This window comes from Tachyglossus aculeatus, chromosome 5, assembly GCF_015852505.1.
Source record: "Tachyglossus aculeatus isolate mTacAcu1 chromosome 5, mTacAcu1.pri, whole genome shotgun sequence".
Lineage (NCBI taxonomy): Eukaryota > Metazoa > Chordata > Mammalia > Monotremata > Tachyglossidae > Tachyglossus > Tachyglossus aculeatus.
This window is the reverse complement of record NC_052070.1, coordinates 1313850-1331655: the sequence shown is the minus strand read 5'-3', so window position 1 is coordinate 1331655 and position 17806 is coordinate 1313850. Positions and strand designations below refer to the sequence as shown.

Genomic DNA, 17806 nt, shown 5'->3' with positions numbered 1-17806 from the left:
CCTTGCCAGGATTTGTACAGTGACCTGTTTGGCTGGATTCTATTGCTCTGCCCTGCTGGGGTCCATTTAAGGTGGAAAGCTTCCAGAGGGCAGGAAGCATCCCCATCTCCCAGGGTCCACTCAACTTCTGGCCCGGCACCACCCCCAGGCTGCCGATGTGGAGTCAGTCAGCCCCGGGTGACCATGCTGGGAGCTTTGCGCTGCCTTGTCACCGAGGCCAGCCAAAAACTGACTGCGCCTGTTTGCAAACCATCTGCATCGTAACTTGCTCCTTTCCCTAGGCAGTGGGAAGTGGGGACACTGAACAGAAGGCAGTGTCTAGCCTCAGTCCCCCAAGGTTCCAACGATTTGGGAGCTCAGATTCCACATGCCAACTTCCTATTTGACTGTCATTTAGGAGACTTCAGCCCTCTTGAAATTTACTGGTGCAATAAAATAGTGATTTCTGCAATTTTCATACTGCTTTTATGAGTTTCTTGCAGGGTGGCAATTGTCTGCCGTGGCAGCCCCATTGTTTATGAGTGCACTGGTGCAGCTGCTGCAGCTGCTATGGCTGCTGCGGCGGCTGTTGCAGCTGCTGCGGCTGCTGCTGGCCCTCAGGCCATCAGAGCGCAGGACTCAGCAGCCGGGCTGAGAGAAGAGCTAGCCATCTGATAGAGTGGAGCTTCTCTGTCGGCTGAGAATGTCAGGATACAGGCATGTGATGGTCTTGGTCCGAGCACGAGGGGAAGAGAATCGGAGAGGTGGGACTAGGAACGAGGTCTAGGGAATGGAGACTTGGTGAGAAGTGGGAACTGGGCATGGAGGGGCAGAGGAAAGGCATGAGTAGTTGACAGAAAAGCAAACCTTTAAAAGGGGAGAGGGACTGGGAGAGGAGCAATGTGAAGACAATGGGGCATGGGAAAACGAGGTGGGGAGAGAATGGAGGAAGAGAAGGGAGACAACGGATGGTGGGAGACATTATTAGAAAGGAAGGATGGAATAAAAAGAAGGATGGGAGAGAAGGAGGAAGGAAGAGAGGGGAGAGAAGGAGGAAGGAAGAGAGGGGAGAGATGGGAAGAAAGAAAACAAGATTGAGGGTGCTGTTTGAAAGGTCTGAGCAAGTCTGTCAGTCCAGTGAGATCTCCCAGCAGCTGAGCTTTGCCCTAGGTCCAGGGCAGAGACATCATCTTGGATAATTTTCCCCGCAGCCAGCCTGGGCTGAGAGATAGAAAGAGAAAGACAGAGGGGAAGGGGGAGAGAGAGAGAGAGATACAGTAGCTTTTTGGAAGGCAGGAGGATGGCCTCTGAAACCCTGCAAATCCAGGCAAATTCACCACAGAAAGGTGTTTTGAAAAACGTAGGCAGCCAAGAAGTAATTGCTGTACTAGGTTATTTTTCATTTTCCATTTTAGAGACAATTTAGTAACCAGGCTTGGCTTCCCCTGTTTTGATCTTTGGTTGTGAGACTATTTGGATTTCTGGTCTGCATTGTTTAGAGCTGTGCCTTTTCCAGGTTGGGTCTTGCTCGGGTAGAACTCTGACGGGACTTTTCTCCCAGACTCTCTAGTTGACCCTATTCCTCCGCCACTCTTCTGCCAGCCTCAGGACTGGCTCCAACTCCCCCGCTGGCCCAAGACCCTGTCCTTGCCTCTCCCTTCCCCTCACCCCCTGCCTCTTCCCTCTTCTTGAAAAGCCTTTCTCGGTGGGACTCGGTGGTCCCGATCGGGGTAACTACAATGCTGCTTGTTGCCGTGATGGACATTTCCCGTATTGAAGAGTCTGAACTCATCTGTGCTACTCCTATAGCAAGATATCCATCTTGGGTGTAATGCTAGGTACGCCTCTTAATTGGCCCCTTGTAATGGGTTATCCCAGAGATGATCATCTGAGTTATTTCTTTGTTAACCTTTACACAGCCAATAACAAATTAAACATCATTATCAGAGTTTAAAATAGGCCGTAAATCTCTAGGCCCTGGTAATACACTGACACGTACAACAAGGGAGCTGTAAAATGACATTTAATGACACTCTGAAACACAACCCAGAAAGTGCCATAAGTAAATGGGAAGAAAACAGGACGATTATGAATAATCTGTCGCCAAAATGAGTTTATATAAGTGATCAGCTGCCATGTGCCGATACGGCCCAAATGACCCTAATTGTGTGCCCCCAGCATGCGCCAGGTGAGGTGATAAGCACAACCCCCATAAAATACAGATCCCTAAGTTGGTTTGGGGGCTGGCTGTCCTGTAGTTAATGCCAGACCTTCTAGGAGGGACTCCCCTCAGCTCTCCCCAGCTTTGGGCTTCCCCCTTCCCATTTTTAGGGTTTAGCCTGAACACTTAATGGGGAGCCTAGAAGGGGCCGAGGAGGGAGAGAGACACTTGTGTCCATCTGACCCGCCAATCTTCCAGGCTTGCCCAGAGCCAAGCCACCAGCCTCCTCTCCCAGCATCCCCCAGGAGGGCGCTGACTGGCAGCAGTTTCCTGTTTCCATTTGGCATCTACTATCAGCAGTGCACTGTAGGCACTGTAGTGTGCACTGCAGTGATCCTCCACCCTACCCTGCCCCCTAACACACCACACAAAAATCAAAGCAAGATCTAGATCCAGACTCCCAGTCCTCAGGAGCTTGCAGTCTGAATGGGGGAAGTGGAAGGGTAGGGCAGGTAGGGCTCAGCTGGGTAGTCGTGCAAAGAAGTAGTGGTGAGGAATAGGAGGTGTGTGTGAGAGAGAGCAGGGAGTGGGGAACTTGGCAGTGTGGGAACTGTAGTATTCTCCAGACTCAACACTAGGCCCAGCTGTGGTGGGCATGGGCAATTTCCATTTCCACCACCTGATATCTCACAACAATAATAATAATAATCATTATGATACTTGTTTAGCATTATGTACCAAGCCCTGATCTAAATGCTGGGATAGATACAAGTTAAGCATGTTGGACACAGTCCCTGTCCCACATTCATTCATTTATTCATTCAATCATATTTATTGAGCGCTTACTATGTGCAGAGCACTGTACTAAGCACTTGGGAAGTACAAGTTGCAAGCCACATGGCGCTTGCACTTTTAATCTACATTTTACAAATGAGGTAACTGAGGCCCAGAGAAGTTAAGTGACTTGCCCAAGGTCACACAGCAGACATGTGGCAGAACTAAGATTAGAACCCATGTCCTTCTGACTTCCAGGACCATGTTGTATCCACTAAGCCATGCTGTTTCTCTCTCTCTCTCTTTCTCTCTCTCTCTCTCACACACACACACACACACAGACACACACACACACACACACACACACACACATCTCACCCCCTGTTCCTCACCACTACTTCTACACATTGGGTGGGGAGTCAGGGGATTTGGGTTCTAATCTTGGTTCTGCCATGGCTTGTTGTGTGATGTTGGGCAAGTAATTTAACTTCTCTGTGCTTCAGTTTCCTCAGCTCTAAAACGGGGATTCATTACCTGTTATCCCTCTCCCTTAGGCTGGGAACCCCGTGTGGAACAGGGACAGTGTCTGACCTGTTTTTTCTTGTATCTACCCCAGTGCTTAATATAATGCTTGGCACACAGTAATTTTTGGTAAATCTCAGAGTACCACAAGATCAAAATCCCAGTACTGGGAATCTGTGACATGATTTGCTCAAAGTCACACAGAGCAGGCATGGAGCCAAGTCAGGGTCGGAATCTTGTTCTTCTAACTTCCAGGCCCTTGTTCTTTCACCTCTGGACTAATAATGATGATGATGATAATAATGGTGGTATTTGTAAAGTGCTTACAGTGTGCCAAGCACAGTACTAAGAGCTGGGGTAGATACAATGCAATCAGGTTCAAACTCTAGCCTGAATGCCCCAAGGGTGAAGCGACCAGTAAGCTCACTGTGGGCTGGGAACTTGTCTACAAACTCTGTGGTATTGTACTCTCCCAAGTGCTTAGTATGGTGCTTTACACACAGTAAGCGCTCATTAAATATGATTGATTGATTGAGTGATTGATTGATTGATTGCCCAGCCAGGGCGCCTCAAGAAGGCTAGTAAGATAGCATCTCTCAGAGGGCTTGGTCTGAATATTCCTGTCATTATTCTGTAATAATAATAATATTTGTTAAGCACTTACTATGTGCCAAACATTGTATTAAGTGCTGGGGTGGATATAAGCAAATTGGTTTAGATACAGTACCTGTCCTCTGTGAGCCTCACAGTCTCACTCCCCATTTTACAGATGAGGTAACTGAGGCAAAGAGAAGTGAAATGACCTCCCCAAGGTCATACAGCAGACATGTGTCTATGTTTTGTTTTGTTGTCTGTCTCCCCCTTCTAGACTGTGAGCCCGCTGTTGGGTAGGGACCATCTCTACATGTTGCCAACTTGTACTTCCCAAGTGCTTAGTACAGTGGTCTGCACACAGTAAGCGCTCAATAAATATGATTGAATGAACGAATGTGTCTGAGTAGGGATTAGACCCATGACCTTCTGACTTTCAGGCCCATGCTGTATCTACTACATCATTCTGCTTCTCTAAGCCATGCTGCTTACCTGGGGAAGTCATCTTACTTTTCTAGGCCCACGTTGGCTCCTCCCAGAAATGCCATCACCTTCCTCACATTTGTCATAGGGGTTGGGGAGTGGAGGCCTGTGGGGGAGAGGGGCCGAAGGGGTAAGGAAGGGAGTTAAGCCTCTGTCTCAGGATTGTGAAAAGGGAGTAAAAAATGAAAATGGTATTTGCAAGTGAACCCCACCCTACAAGCACTTCTACTTTCCCATGGTTCTGCGAGGACGCTGCAGATCTTTGGATAAAACCAATCTTTGGATAAAACCCCGTAATTCAAGAGCCCGGTTCTCGGCTGGGGGGTTGGGGGGAGGGGCATTTCACTGCCATTAGCCAAGCTCCGCTAGGACTAAGCAGTTTCCATTGGAGCCTGAAGAAGTTTATTTTCCCATTTTCATTCGGTATGGCTTTATTTACTCCATTTGTGCAAACCCAAATTGGCACCCGCTCTGCTCTCAAGTGCTAATTTAAGTGACATATTTCCGTTCTGCCTGGGAAGAATACACAGAAGAGCCAAAAGACGTGTGTTTGTAATTATAAGGTACCAAGTTGGCTCCCAAACCATCTCTGAGCATATGGGAACTATGTGGGCTAGTTAGTAAAAGTTTATACTGAAGCCTGATGCTGTTTGGCTGAGTTTTGTAAACTCAGAGTTGTTAAGCTGTGTCTCATAAAATACGGGTTAAGTCAATTTGCTGTTTCCAGTTTTGAGGTTGTTCTGAGTGTGGCCTTCTGCTGTGGTGGGATGAACAGCACTCCCTCTTTTAGGTCTGTGATGGAAGAATCTGTCTTGATGAGGAGGGGGCTGCAGGGGAAAGGGAACATTTTCCTTGATTTCAGCAGCACGTGCTTCAAAGCGTGGATGGGACCCACAATTTCCTAACTTTGACTTTCCACTCTGATTAAATACTCCCCTGCACGTTGATCGAAAAATGCTTTTTTTGCTAATGGAAGAAGCATCCACTGAGTACAGGACAACCTAAATAGACCCAACCCAAGCCCGGAGCCCCACAAAGGGGCCCAGGACTGGAGGTCAACAGTCCCGGTCCTTTTTGCCTTTTTCTCTACCCGAATACATCCGGTTGCTTGAGTGTTTGTGTGTATGTTTGTGCGCGTGCCGGCATGCTTAGTGGCAATGGACTAACTCACTCAGCTCTGCCGGTGATATGTGCTTCCACTCTATGTTCGGCTGGAACTTTGTTGGGAATTGGAAGCCAGTTGTCTGGCAATGCGAAGCGGTTGCATAATGTTCATAATGTTGCATTATGGGAAGTAGCATGACCTAATGGAAAGAGCACGAGCCTGAGAGTTGGAAGACCTGGGTTTTAATCCCAGCTCCACCACTTGCCTGCTGTGTGCTGTTGTGCTGCCTCAGTTACCTCATCTGTAAAATGGGGATTGAAACTGTGAGCCCCATGAGGGACGTGGACTTGGACTCTGTCCAACCTGATTATTTTGTATAATAATGATAGTAATAATTGAGGTATTTGTTAAGTGCTTACTATGTGCTGGGCACTGTACTAAGCGCTGGGGAGGGTACAAGAAAATCAGGTTGGATGCAATCCCTATCCCACATGGGACTCACAGTCTCAATCCCCATTTTACAGAAGAGGTAGAGGCCCTGAGAAGTGAAGTGACTTGCCCAAGGTCGCATAGCAGACAAGTGGGAGAGCTGGGATTAGAACTCAAGACCTTCTGATTTCCAGGCCTATGCTCTATCTGCTGTGTGAGTGTGTGCCCATGCTGTATCTACTCCAACACCTGGTACAGGGCCTGGTACATAATCAACCAATCAATAATGGTATTTATTGAGAGCTTATTATGTGCAGAGCTTGGGAGAGTAAAAGAGAATTAGCAGACATATTCCCTGCCCATAATGAGGTTACAGCCTACAGGGGGAGACAGACATTAATATGAATAAATAAGTAACAATGTGCCAAATAAGTAAGCACTTTAATACTAGTAAAAAAGTGACTTTTTCAAAAAATGTGTATTCAGCTCTAATGACAGTACACTTAAGCATATTGGTCAATCAGCATCTGCATAACATATATGTAACATACATAATATATATGAATATATGTACACACATACACCCCTCCCACCATTCGCTCCTGGCTGGTCTCTCCGTGGGTCAGGTCTCTAGACGTCCTGGCATGAGAAAATGTATGTGAATGAACCTGATGCTGTGCAAGGCTCATTGTCTTTGCACCCAGTGTGAGTTCTCTGGGCGCTCCCCTTTCTAGCTGTCATTATATGGTCTCTGGATCATGTAATAAGAGTCCATCCAGGGCCACTGAGGGTCTCGGGATCTGGATATTTTACAAAAACCTATATGGACTTTTGGACCCAAGTCCTATATGGACCTAAATGGGCCTATTGATCTGCATGCTATATGTTCACACAAGATTTTAGTTTGGGGTTTGAATAGAGAAAGCATTTCTTCTATGGCCGTTGCACAGTTTCTAACATGCCTGTGGTTATGTGTGTGTACTTCTGAACCTACTCACTCTTGGCTTGTTTTCAATGGGTGTGTGTATGTGAGTGTGCGTGCATGAGAGAGAGAGAGAGAGAGAAAGAGGAAGAGGGATAGAGGGAGAGCATCACGTGTGTCCTTTGGGACAGCAAGAATGTTTGTAGGGAGACCATTGTGTAGGAGGTGGAGACGGGCCAGGGCACTGCCCTAAGGACCTACTGCTAATGACTGGTCTGATCTTTCATCTCCTGATGTTGTCCAAGCCGGGATTACTGTTTGCCCCAGAGGAGTGACTTTGGACTGCCTCCTTCCCTCCCCATTCTCTCCCCAACCCCTCCCACACACCAAGCATAAAGACTCTTTCTAGCCAGCTTTTGAATAATTGGTCAAATGGAGGTATGGAACGGGAAGAGGGGGCAACAGCTAGTCATCTATGGGAGTCCTTGGAAACCCCCCCCTGCTGCCCCCCATGCACACATACACATGCAGATGAACACATCCCACACATAAGAATTACAGTATTTGTTAAGCGCTTACAATGTGCCAAGCACTATTTTAAATGCTGGGGTAGATACAAGGTAACCCCACATGGCGTTCATAGTCTTAACCCCCATTTTACAGATGAAGTCACTGAGGCACAGAGAGGTTAAGTGGTTTGCCCAAGATCACACAGCAGAAAAGTTGTGGAGCCGGGATTAGAACCCACATCCTGTGACTCTCAAGCCTGTGCTCTTCCCACTAAGCCACGCTGTTTCTAGAATTGAGTTCCCTCAGAGTCAACGGGAAGTGGATCCATTTGCTAAGTCTGAGTCAGGGGAGAATCTTCAATTTTGTCCATTGCTGGAGTTCCTGAAATATATATGAGGTGCAAACTTTTTAAAAATGAGATACGAGCGCCCATGCCTAGTGAGCAGCCAGTGGGTCATGTCCCACTGATCTCACTACCCTGTAATGGGAGGGGTTTTCCCTGCTAGATGGCAGCTGCTTGCCCATAGTCTGGGCCGTGAAAGTGCTTGGCACTGGGCCCCAGGCATGGGAAGCTGTGGAGCCTAGTGGATCGAGCACAGGCCTGGGATTCAGAGGACGGGAGTGCTAATCCCGGCACTGCCACCTGTCTGCTGTGTGACCTTGGACAAGTCACTTCACTTCTCCATGCCTCAGTTGCCCCATCTGTAAAATGGGGATTAAGACTGTGAGCCCCATGTGTGACAGGGACTGTGTCCAACCTGATTACCTTGTATCTACTCCAGTGCTTAGAAGAGTGCTTGGCATATAGTAGGTGCTTAACAATACGTTCCTCTAGGACCACAGTGCTGTGTATGTTCCTCTAGAACCAACTTTGTGGTTGGGAAGTAGTGTAGCCTATGTGAAAGAGCATGGGTCTGGGAATTAGAGGATCTAAATTATAATCCTGACACCACCGCTTAAATGTTGTATGACCTTGGGCAAGTCATATCACTTTTCTGTGCCTCAGTTCCCTCATCTGTAAATCTGTAAAATGTGAGCCCATGTGGAACAGGGACTGTGTCCATCCTAACTACCTTGTAGCTACCCTAGCACTTAGTTCAGTGCTCTGCCCCCAGTAAGTGCTCAATAAATACTACTGATTGATTCACTGATTGATTGACCACGGTACTATCCACATCCCCCTGGGATCCCTGGGAAGCAGCATGGCCTAAAGGGAAGAGCATGGGCCTGGGGGTCTGAGGACCTGGATTCTAATCCTGGTTTGGCCAATTGCTTGCTGTGTGACCTTGGACAAGTCACTTAACTTCTTTAAGATGCAGTTTCTCAACTGTAAAATGGGGATTAAATACCCGTTCTCCCTCCCATTTAGATGTGAGCCCCAAGTGGGACAAGTATAGTATCTGACCTAATTAACTCGTACCTACCTACTGCAGTGCTTACTTAGAACAGTGTTTGACACATAGTAAGTGCTTAACAAATACCATTTAAAAAAACCCTAGCTCCTGTGTGTAGATGGGCCTCTTTTCCCCGCCTCCGGATGTTCCCACCTCAGAGAAGTCCCCTCTCATGTCTTTCCAAATGCATTTCAAAGAAAATTGTCCATTGATCTCTCCAGTTAATGCTTTCCTGTGGAATGTGGTGTCATTTTGGGCGTATTTCCCACATGGAGAATCAGGCCGAGGTCCTATACATTTCACCCAGTGATTGCGAGTGTCCGCAGTGGGTTCTGTCCACCAAAGTCCAAGCCAATTTAAAGAAGCGAAGTTGTCCAAGTGGGAGGTAGGGCTGGGAAGGGCTCCTGGTGGATTTTGATGTAAATTCAAAGTGTTAAATGGGGGTTTGTGGGCCTACAATACAGAGTTAAGCAGCTGTCTTTCCCAAATTGATAGCAACTGCCCGAATCCACGCCAAGTTCTTCTTCCCAGCTCGATTCACGTCTTCCCCTCTGTGACTATCGCTGCGCCTTCTTACAGAGGGCTTGGTTTCTCCTCCGTGCAACCCCAGGACACAGGACTGGCAGGGCTTGGCTTGCTCAGAATGGAACAGAGCCTTTTAGGTTGCGGGTGAGGGTTCAGTGAGGAGTTTCTTTGGTTTGAGGCACAACAGCCAGGGAGCCAAGTTCCCAGAGAAAATCCTCTGCCAAGGAGGGTTGCAGAGCTTACACTTTGCAGCCCTTTCCTCTCCCAGTCAGCAGAAAACCTCACGTGGGGAGCCCTGCAGGAGTCTGAGCAGGAGCACCCTCCAGGAGCACAAGTCTAGGCACACACACAGGGACACTTACCCGGACCCCGGGTGGGAACACACATGGGGAGCATATGCAGATAGCGTACGTGGGAGCACATACAGGGAGCACACATAGGAGGACATGGAGGAGCACGTGCAGGAGCACAAGTAGGAGCCCACTCAGAGAAGCCTGCAGTGGCTCTAGGATGTAGACATGAAGAGACCCTGGGTAATCTTCATCGGATGCATCACACATTCACACGCTTCACTGATTTACACAGGGCTTAGAGGCATGTTTGCTTGTCATCATTGGCAAACCCGGATTTTTACATTGTTTGCATAATCTGTCAATTACCTGGTTAATGTGGCTAGGTATAAATCTGACATTAATTTATACAGCTTTTCTTGAGGCAGTGCTTTGCACTGGGTTGTAAAATACCCATACAGATATTAATAACAGTTTGAAACTCAAGGTCAGCCCAAGGCACGAGTTCTAGAATGGAGGATTTACACTTAACCACACCGCCTGCAAACTCCTGAATGCAGGAATCATTTGTGGAGTTAATCAGTCAATCAATAAATGGTGATTTTTGAGTGCTTACTATGTGCTGAGCACTGTACTAAACAGTTGGAAGAGTGCAATACAACAGAATAAGCAGGCATGTACCCTGCCTGCAACATGAACTATTTAATCTACCCAAGCCACTGACTAGTGCAGGGGGAGCATCTGTTAACCAGAGTAACTGTTTCCCATGTTTATTTTTAAAGTGTCATTCAAAAGATCAAGCTGGGATTACTGAAATAATAATAATGATGAAAATAATTATCGTGTCTGTTAATAGTGTTACAGATGAATTTTGAAACAGGGTCCCATTGTTCTGGAAAGGGAGAAAGCACCTTTTCCTAGAGTTCCAGAGGGATGACTCTCACTCAGCTCATCAGCTTTTACGGTGCTGCTAAGGCCTGCACCCACTCCACAGGGAACCCCAAAGAGCTTGCAGTCATTCATGAGAAATAGCTGCTCTTCAACATGAGAACTGACTTCTCTGGAGGAAGGAGAAAGAAATGTCGGAGGGAGGGTGGGCTCAGGATACAGATGGGAGGCTTGGAAGGACAGAGGGAATTTGGGGGAGCAGGAGGGGTGGGGACTCAACTTACTTGGTGACCTTGAGCCCCGAGACCCCCTGCCTCCAGGAGGCTGACCCCTGGCCCCCAACGGACCTGGCTGGCCCTTGCTGCCTCTGGACACGACCTCTCCCGGGCCCAGAATTTCAGGCCTGGGGCTTCCTCTAGAGGAGGGACAAGGAAGCCAGGCAATGTCTGGGAGCTGGGGGCAGAGGGACTCGGCAGTGGGGGAGCCCTGCTGACAGGATCCTCAGCCCCAGAAGCAACCGTAAGCAGCTGTCCACCCCCCCCCCACCCCCAACTCAAGCATCGGTGCCTCTGCGCCTGCTTCCCCATTCCGGGCTGACTCGCTTGGGGCCCTCTGCTGCCCTGCCTGCGTTTTTTTTTTTAATGCCACTTATTAAGCACTTACTATGTGCAAAGCACTGTTCTAAGAGCTGGGCACTGTTCTAAGCTCTGGGTTCTAGAGAGGCTCCCCGAGGACCGAGGCTGGCAGACATGAGAGAAGAACCTGGAGGTTTAGAAGGGAGAGCAACAGCTGCCTTCTTGGCGCAAACACCATTTCAAGCCCAGGTGCCCGAGACCAGGAGAAAGAGGAGGAAACTCTAATTGGGTCAACTTGCTAAATGATATGAGGGGATTGGAGGTCCTTGGAGCTTGCTCCCCATGGGAGGGGGATCTGCAGAGGGCTTGTTCCAAAGCACAGCCCATTCCACTCCACACAGTTCTCCCTCCAAGTGCTCTGTCAGATGGGGAGGCCCAAGGAACCTTGTTACAAGCGTCCCGTCAGCCAAAGGATGGATGGATCTGGATGGGTCCCACCGGAAGGGAGAGGAGACGGCCTGGTTCCACAGGCGGTTGCTAGGCAACAATGAGCCAACTAGTTGGGCCGGGCCACTCAGGATGTGGGCCACAGAGCCCGGGCTCCGTCACTGGTCTGGTCCCCAGGCCGGCCACAATGACAGTCGGGTTTCATGGTGGAAAGAGAAACTCAGGTCCATTTACTTAGCACACTGCTCCAACCCATCTCTTCCACTTCCTCTCCCTTCTCCTCAACCTTCTCTTCCCTCCCGTTCTCCTCCTCCCTCCTCCCCCCATCCCCCCTACCCCGCCTCGGCCTTCCTGTGGTATGTGACCCAGCATTCGGAAGGTGGACTCCCGATGTCATTAAACAGGTCAAAGGTCAGTAGTCTAGAAATTGACACACTTGACCCATTTCCTCGCTGTGCTGGACCTTGAGTCTGGAGACAGCCTCCCCAGGGATCGGGTCCAGGGCCTGAAGCTGAGTCCTCGGTCCTTTCTTCCCATGAGGTGTATAATTTGATATTTATTGCCTCTCTCTCCAACAAGGTCTATGGTGCCACTGGGATCCATTTTGTAAAGAATGCTGATCCCCTTTATGAATTTTTGATGGTGGAGGAGGGGCATTGGAGGCCAGGAGGGGATCGGGGGAAATGCTAATATTTTCCCTTTCTTGGTTTGGCGTTCTTTTTTATTTTTTATTTTTTTCCTTAAAGACGTGTTAGCAGTCGGTGTAACGCCTGGGCTAGATCAAGTTATCCGGTCTCTTTACGGAGGGAGAAAAGCCCACCCTACAGCTCGAGATACGCATTTATGGCAACAATGGAAACTTTATTCATGAAAAGCGATTCCTGGGCACCAAGGAAAAGAAAATTGGAACAAAGCAATAAACAAGCTTTGCTCTGGGAAAGCGGCGAGAGTCGACACGCCTAGTTGTTGTGGTTCCTCCTTTTTGGTGGTCTGTGGGGGTGGGACTCAGGGGACAGGAGAGTCAGAATCTGTATTTCATTGCAGAGAGTTTGACAGCCGCAGTGCAAAGCAATACAATCCTGCTTTTTATTAGCATGTGTGAGTCCTGCATTGAGCGGAGTATTGTGTTTGCCCTTCGTTTTTCAGAGGTGGAAGTTTTTGCCAAACTATGAGATGATTTAACCACAATTTCCTTCCTGAAGAATATTTTTCAGGGGAGTGGGGTGGGGGTGGATGGGTGGGTGTTATTGTTTAGTGGGATTTGAACAGGGTCCCCATTATAAGGCAGGAAAGGCCTCTCGTGCCCTTTCCCTGGGCGGGGATTTCAGTCCGATTTTTATTTTGGGGACATATGGCCCATTGCATAATAAAAAGAGATGAACCATTCAGATTTAATTTGAGCAGTGGAGAACATCAGAGAGTTTCAAGGGAAGGCCGTACCTAAGCTATCATCTGTAAAAAAAAAAAATTAATTGCCCAGATAGGGGGAGAAGGTGACTTTAGGAGCAGGTTCGTGGTATGCTTAGGAAGAAGCTAGCCCCGGAGAAGAAAAGGTCACTTTAGAAGTTAGGGATATTTTCCAGGACGGCCTACATCTCTCTTTGACTTGAGGTGGGTCTTGGGGCTTTTTGTCAGATCAGTCCCTCAGGGCCCATTCTTTTTCCCAGCTTCTCCCACGAGTAGTGAAATGGACTTTTATTGTATTAGTTGTGCAGCCTGCTGCGCCCGGGCAGAATATTGCAGGGCATGCTCAGTGCACTTCACGGGCACGGGCACAGGCCTGGTCTAGCAGCCGGCACCTAGGAAAAAAACAGGCACTGTGCCGGTCTCAGGGCATGAAAACCTCCAGCGGGTGGGCACTGTCTGGCTCCAGCTGGCACTGGCGGCTGCCAAGGGCTTTCCCCCTTGCTCTGACACAGTGATTCCAAAGCTGGACTAGCTTTCCTCGACCTCGGGCACAAAGATAATAATAATAATGGCATTTATTAAGCACTTACTGTGTGCAAAGCACTGTTCTTAGTGCTGGGGAGGTTACAAGGTGATCAGGTTGTCCCATGTGGGGCTCATAGTCTTAATCTCCATTTTACAGATGAGGTAACTGAGGCACAGAGAAGTTAAGTGGCTTGCCCAAAGTCACACAGCTTATAATTGGCGGAGTTGGGATTTGAACCCATGACCTCTGACTCCAAAGCCTGTGCTCTTTCCAATGAGCCACACTGCTTCTGGACTTGGCTGGGGCTAATCAATCAATAAAATTTACTGAGCACCTACTATGTGCCAAGCACTATACTAAATGCTTGCAAAAGTACAACACAGCATATTTGTTACACATGATCCCTGCCCATAAGGAGCTTACATGCACTAAGAGTTAATTATACATCCTATTGCTTCCCTGCTCCACCTACAGATGGGAAAGGAGAGATGTGAGGTGTTTATTGCAGAAATGCAGTTGAAGTTGAGAATTCACTTTCTCTTGGCCCTTCTCTACCCTGGTCACCAGCCAACAGCTCGGTGGCTCATGGACCGTGGCCATGGAGGCAATCCTAGGGCACTGAGGTTGCAGGGCTTTTCACGGATGAATGCATCACCCTACCCCGAGGCGGCCTGGGCTTGTCTGTATCCCTCTGTAGTTTCACTGCTTCCCTCTCCTCATCTCCTCTGACCACGACTTCCCGGTCCCTTCCCTTCTCTTCCCATCCCTCAGTCCTGTCCTGGTCCCCCCTGTCTCCCAGCCCCCTTGCCCTCCTGGCCTCCCCCCACCCCTACCCCGCCCTGTGCGGAATGGTGGGGTAAAAGCCCAAGGTATCTCCACTGCTGATTTATTTTCAGCAACAAGGAGCATCTCTGATGCGGAGAGCCATCTTGCAGGGAAACTGCACTCTAATTGCTTGGGGAGAGCAGCAGACATTTAACAGTCGTAAAATCCCTGCCCACTGCCAAACGATGTCTGCTTCCTTCTTCTGGGCCTCCCTCCTCCTCAGTGCGGTATCAACCGTGGCTTCGCCTTCCTCTCCACGGTCCGGTAGTGCTTGGCTCCTGGTTGATTTTTCTCCTGGCATCTGAAAGGGCAGTGTCCCTGCCGCTCCCTCTTGGGGAAGCTGGCGGGAGGGAGCCAGTGGGGGTGGGGCCAGTGGGGTGGGTGACATTCGCTTTGGCTTCCAGTGTGATGGGAATTCAGTGACAGGTGGTTCTGATGGCCGCTGGGGCCGAGACCAGGCTGCCCAGTAGCCTGTGACCAGAGCCTATCAGCTGGAGGTTCTCAGTGCGTTAGCAGCCTCTTCAAAGTGACAAGGAGTGATTTTGAAAAAGTGACAGTAAAAAAACCCCCCGGAGCTGATCGATGGAAAGCGATCGATGCTCTGCTAACCTCATGGAGGTAAAGTTCCTCATGGGTGCAGCCCCTGCTAAACCCCAGTCCCCACTCTGTCTTGGCCTCTGGGACAGGAAACCTGCAGTTTAAACCCAAGCCAGGCCAGAAGCTACAGCAAAAGCCATCTGCAGCCTGAGGACTGAAAGCCTCGGGTTTGGAATACCACCCCACTGCCACAGTGGCCAGCAAGGGTACCGTGGGATTGGAGAAATGATATTTACTGCTCCTGTCCAGCCCCCTGCCCTCCCCCCCCCTCCCTCTGGCCCCCAGTCTAGTCTCCCCCGACTCCCCCCAACCCCGACTCGAGAGCATTAACCAGTGGCCACAGCTAGAAGCAACAGCCTTTCCTCTAGATCCCCGGGGATGGGAATGGACATTGTCCAGAGGGACTGGCGGTACTATGCTCACCAGACTTGGGGTTTCTACCAGAAGGTGTGGAAATTCTCCCAGTGTCAGTGCCCACCGTGACCCCTTCACCTGTGATCGGTCCCCAGAGAAGGGTTTGGAGGCTTTGGGGCGCCCCTCTTTCCCTCCTTCCCACTCACCCCCCCCCCACCCCCCCGGGGCAAGCTGACCCCTTCCTCCCAGAACCCAGGCTGCTGTCAGTCAGTTACCAGGGCTGGATCCTCTGGTTCTGCTCTGAGTTTGGAAGTGCCTCCTTTCGGTATTCCCTAATCAGATCTCGGGCAGATAACAGCCCAGACCTGGGAACATGAGATTTTAATGTGAAAATGAATAAGTACCCTGAGACTGAAGCCTGTCACCACGGCTCATGTGGAATCACTTACCGCTGGGTAACTTCGCTTGAAGCTGCAACTCCAGTTAACATGAGGTTTTCAAGGAGGCACCCAGTGCACTCCTCTTAATGTCTAAACAATCTGATGTTGACAAGCTGTTCACATTAACCCCGAAGTGGCAAAGTTTAAACCCACTGCCATTTGATTCTGTTTGGCAAGTCACCTGGAGTTCTTACTTACAGGGAGAGGACCAGCTCGGATCTAGTGCACAAATACACAAGTGCACATATGAGTGTGCGTGCATGCGCACACACACACACACACACACACACACACACATATGAACACCCCGCTCCTTCCCACCCCCTCTTACACATAAGTGCATCTCTGCTCCTAGGGCCTAAATGTACCCTCAGTTAAGGAATGAGTGCCCAGAGAAGGCAGTGGATCTGGAAGCTCATCGTGGGCAGGGAACTGGTCTACCAGCTATGCTGTATTGTATTCTCTCAAGTGCTTAGAACAGGGCTCTGCACACAACAAGGCTCAATAAATACCATAGATTGATTCCTGGGAACCTTGAACTCTCTTTAGAAAACCCAGTGCTCGAACATTCCCAACCCTGGAAAATGGATCAGATTAGCAAACAAGTGAGGGAGAAATACAGGAAAGTGTTTCCAAATATTACTAGTCTTCGAATGAAATATATTCTATTTTGGCAGCGCACTGGCACTTTATGTCATTTTCCTAAGGTTCTGCCCAGAACATTATGAGCACTTCTAATGTAGGGGAAGAGAAGTTCAGGTTTTGTAGTGAGCGGGGGTGGTGGGGGTGGGGGGAGACACAAAATATTCTGGAAGTTAGAAAGCTTAGCCCTTGCATAGCATCGGCCAGTCATCTGTGGAATGGATTGCCAAATTGGCGAAGGGATAGGATTTTGATTCTAATGTGGGGAAAGAAGAACATGGAAAAAGGGTTGCATGTGGTGTTTTAAGAGCTAGGTTCAATAATAATCAAGCAATTTTTCACCACATCCTATTTAAGCATGAAGCTTTTAAAATTCATTTTTCAAAGATCCTGATACCACCAAGTTTAGTTACATCTGGTGCAACCTTTTAAAAGTTCCTGAAACCTGTAACTGTAAACCAAAACAAATCGAACTCCATTTCTTTCCACTCTTCGACAGATTTTGATGTTGGTTTGAATCCTATCTAAGAAACTCATAAAGATTAGGGCTGCAGCATCAAGTTTTAACCACAGCTGTTCGTCCTCTGCATTGTCATTTTTAACTTTCTGTAGGCAGCTACGCAGGCTCTGTGCTCTTCTCTAGCCATGACCAGCACTGCTTGGACATAATTCTGTGCAGGCCTGAATCTTTTCCCTAGTAACCTTCCTCCCCCCATCATTCTCTGCATCATGCCAATTCTTCACATCTAAAAATAAGACTCATATATGGAGGAGAATTTCATTTTTATAGGAATACATTTTCTCTTTGAGCTTAAGGCATCTTATTTTTAGCAAGTAGGGACTGTAAACACGCACAATTGTTGTTCTCAAACATATTCCTATTTGTGAAATGCAAATTTTTTTTCCAAAATGAAAACAACCAGCATAGAGAGAGAGCTCATCTGTGAAGCTGTCACTTAGCCGCTTCTCATCAACTGCTCCCATTTTCCCGCTCTGAGCATGAGGCTGGGTGGTGGACACAATCCCATTTCACAGAAGAAGCAGCGTGGCTCAGTGGAAAGAACCCGGGCTTTGGAGTCAGAGGTCAGGGGTTCAAATCCCGGCTCCGCCAACTGTCAGCTGTGTGATTTTGGGCAAGTCACTTAACTTCTCTGTGCCTCAGTGACCTCATCTGTAAAATGGGGATTAAGACTGTGAGCCCCCCGTGGGACAACCTGATCGCCTTGTAACCTCCCCAGCACTTAGAACAGTGCTTTGCACATAGTAAGCACTTAATAAATGCCATCATCGTCATCATCAATACATGGTCCTGAGCCAATATGACCACAAGGGTGTAATAATAATAATAACTGTGGTATGTGTTAAGTGCCTATTGTGTGTCAAGCACTGTACTAAGCACCACGGTAGATGCGAGACAGGC

The 17806-nt window shown here is 48.7% G+C and overlaps 1 protein-coding gene and 1 long non-coding RNA gene across 7 annotated transcripts in view; both read left to right on the top strand.

The window, feature by feature from the left end:
• Positions 1-17806, top strand: part of EBF2 (EBF transcription factor 2) — a 213828-nt gene that overhangs the window by 59755 nt on the left and 136267 nt on the right. The gene's annotated exons all lie outside the window — the stretch shown is intronic.
• On the top strand, positions 11725-12547 carry LOC119928330. The gene is made up of 2 exons (XR_005451071.1): positions 11725-12006; positions 12342-12547. It is a non-coding gene; the product is annotated as an uncharacterized LOC119928330 (long non-coding RNA).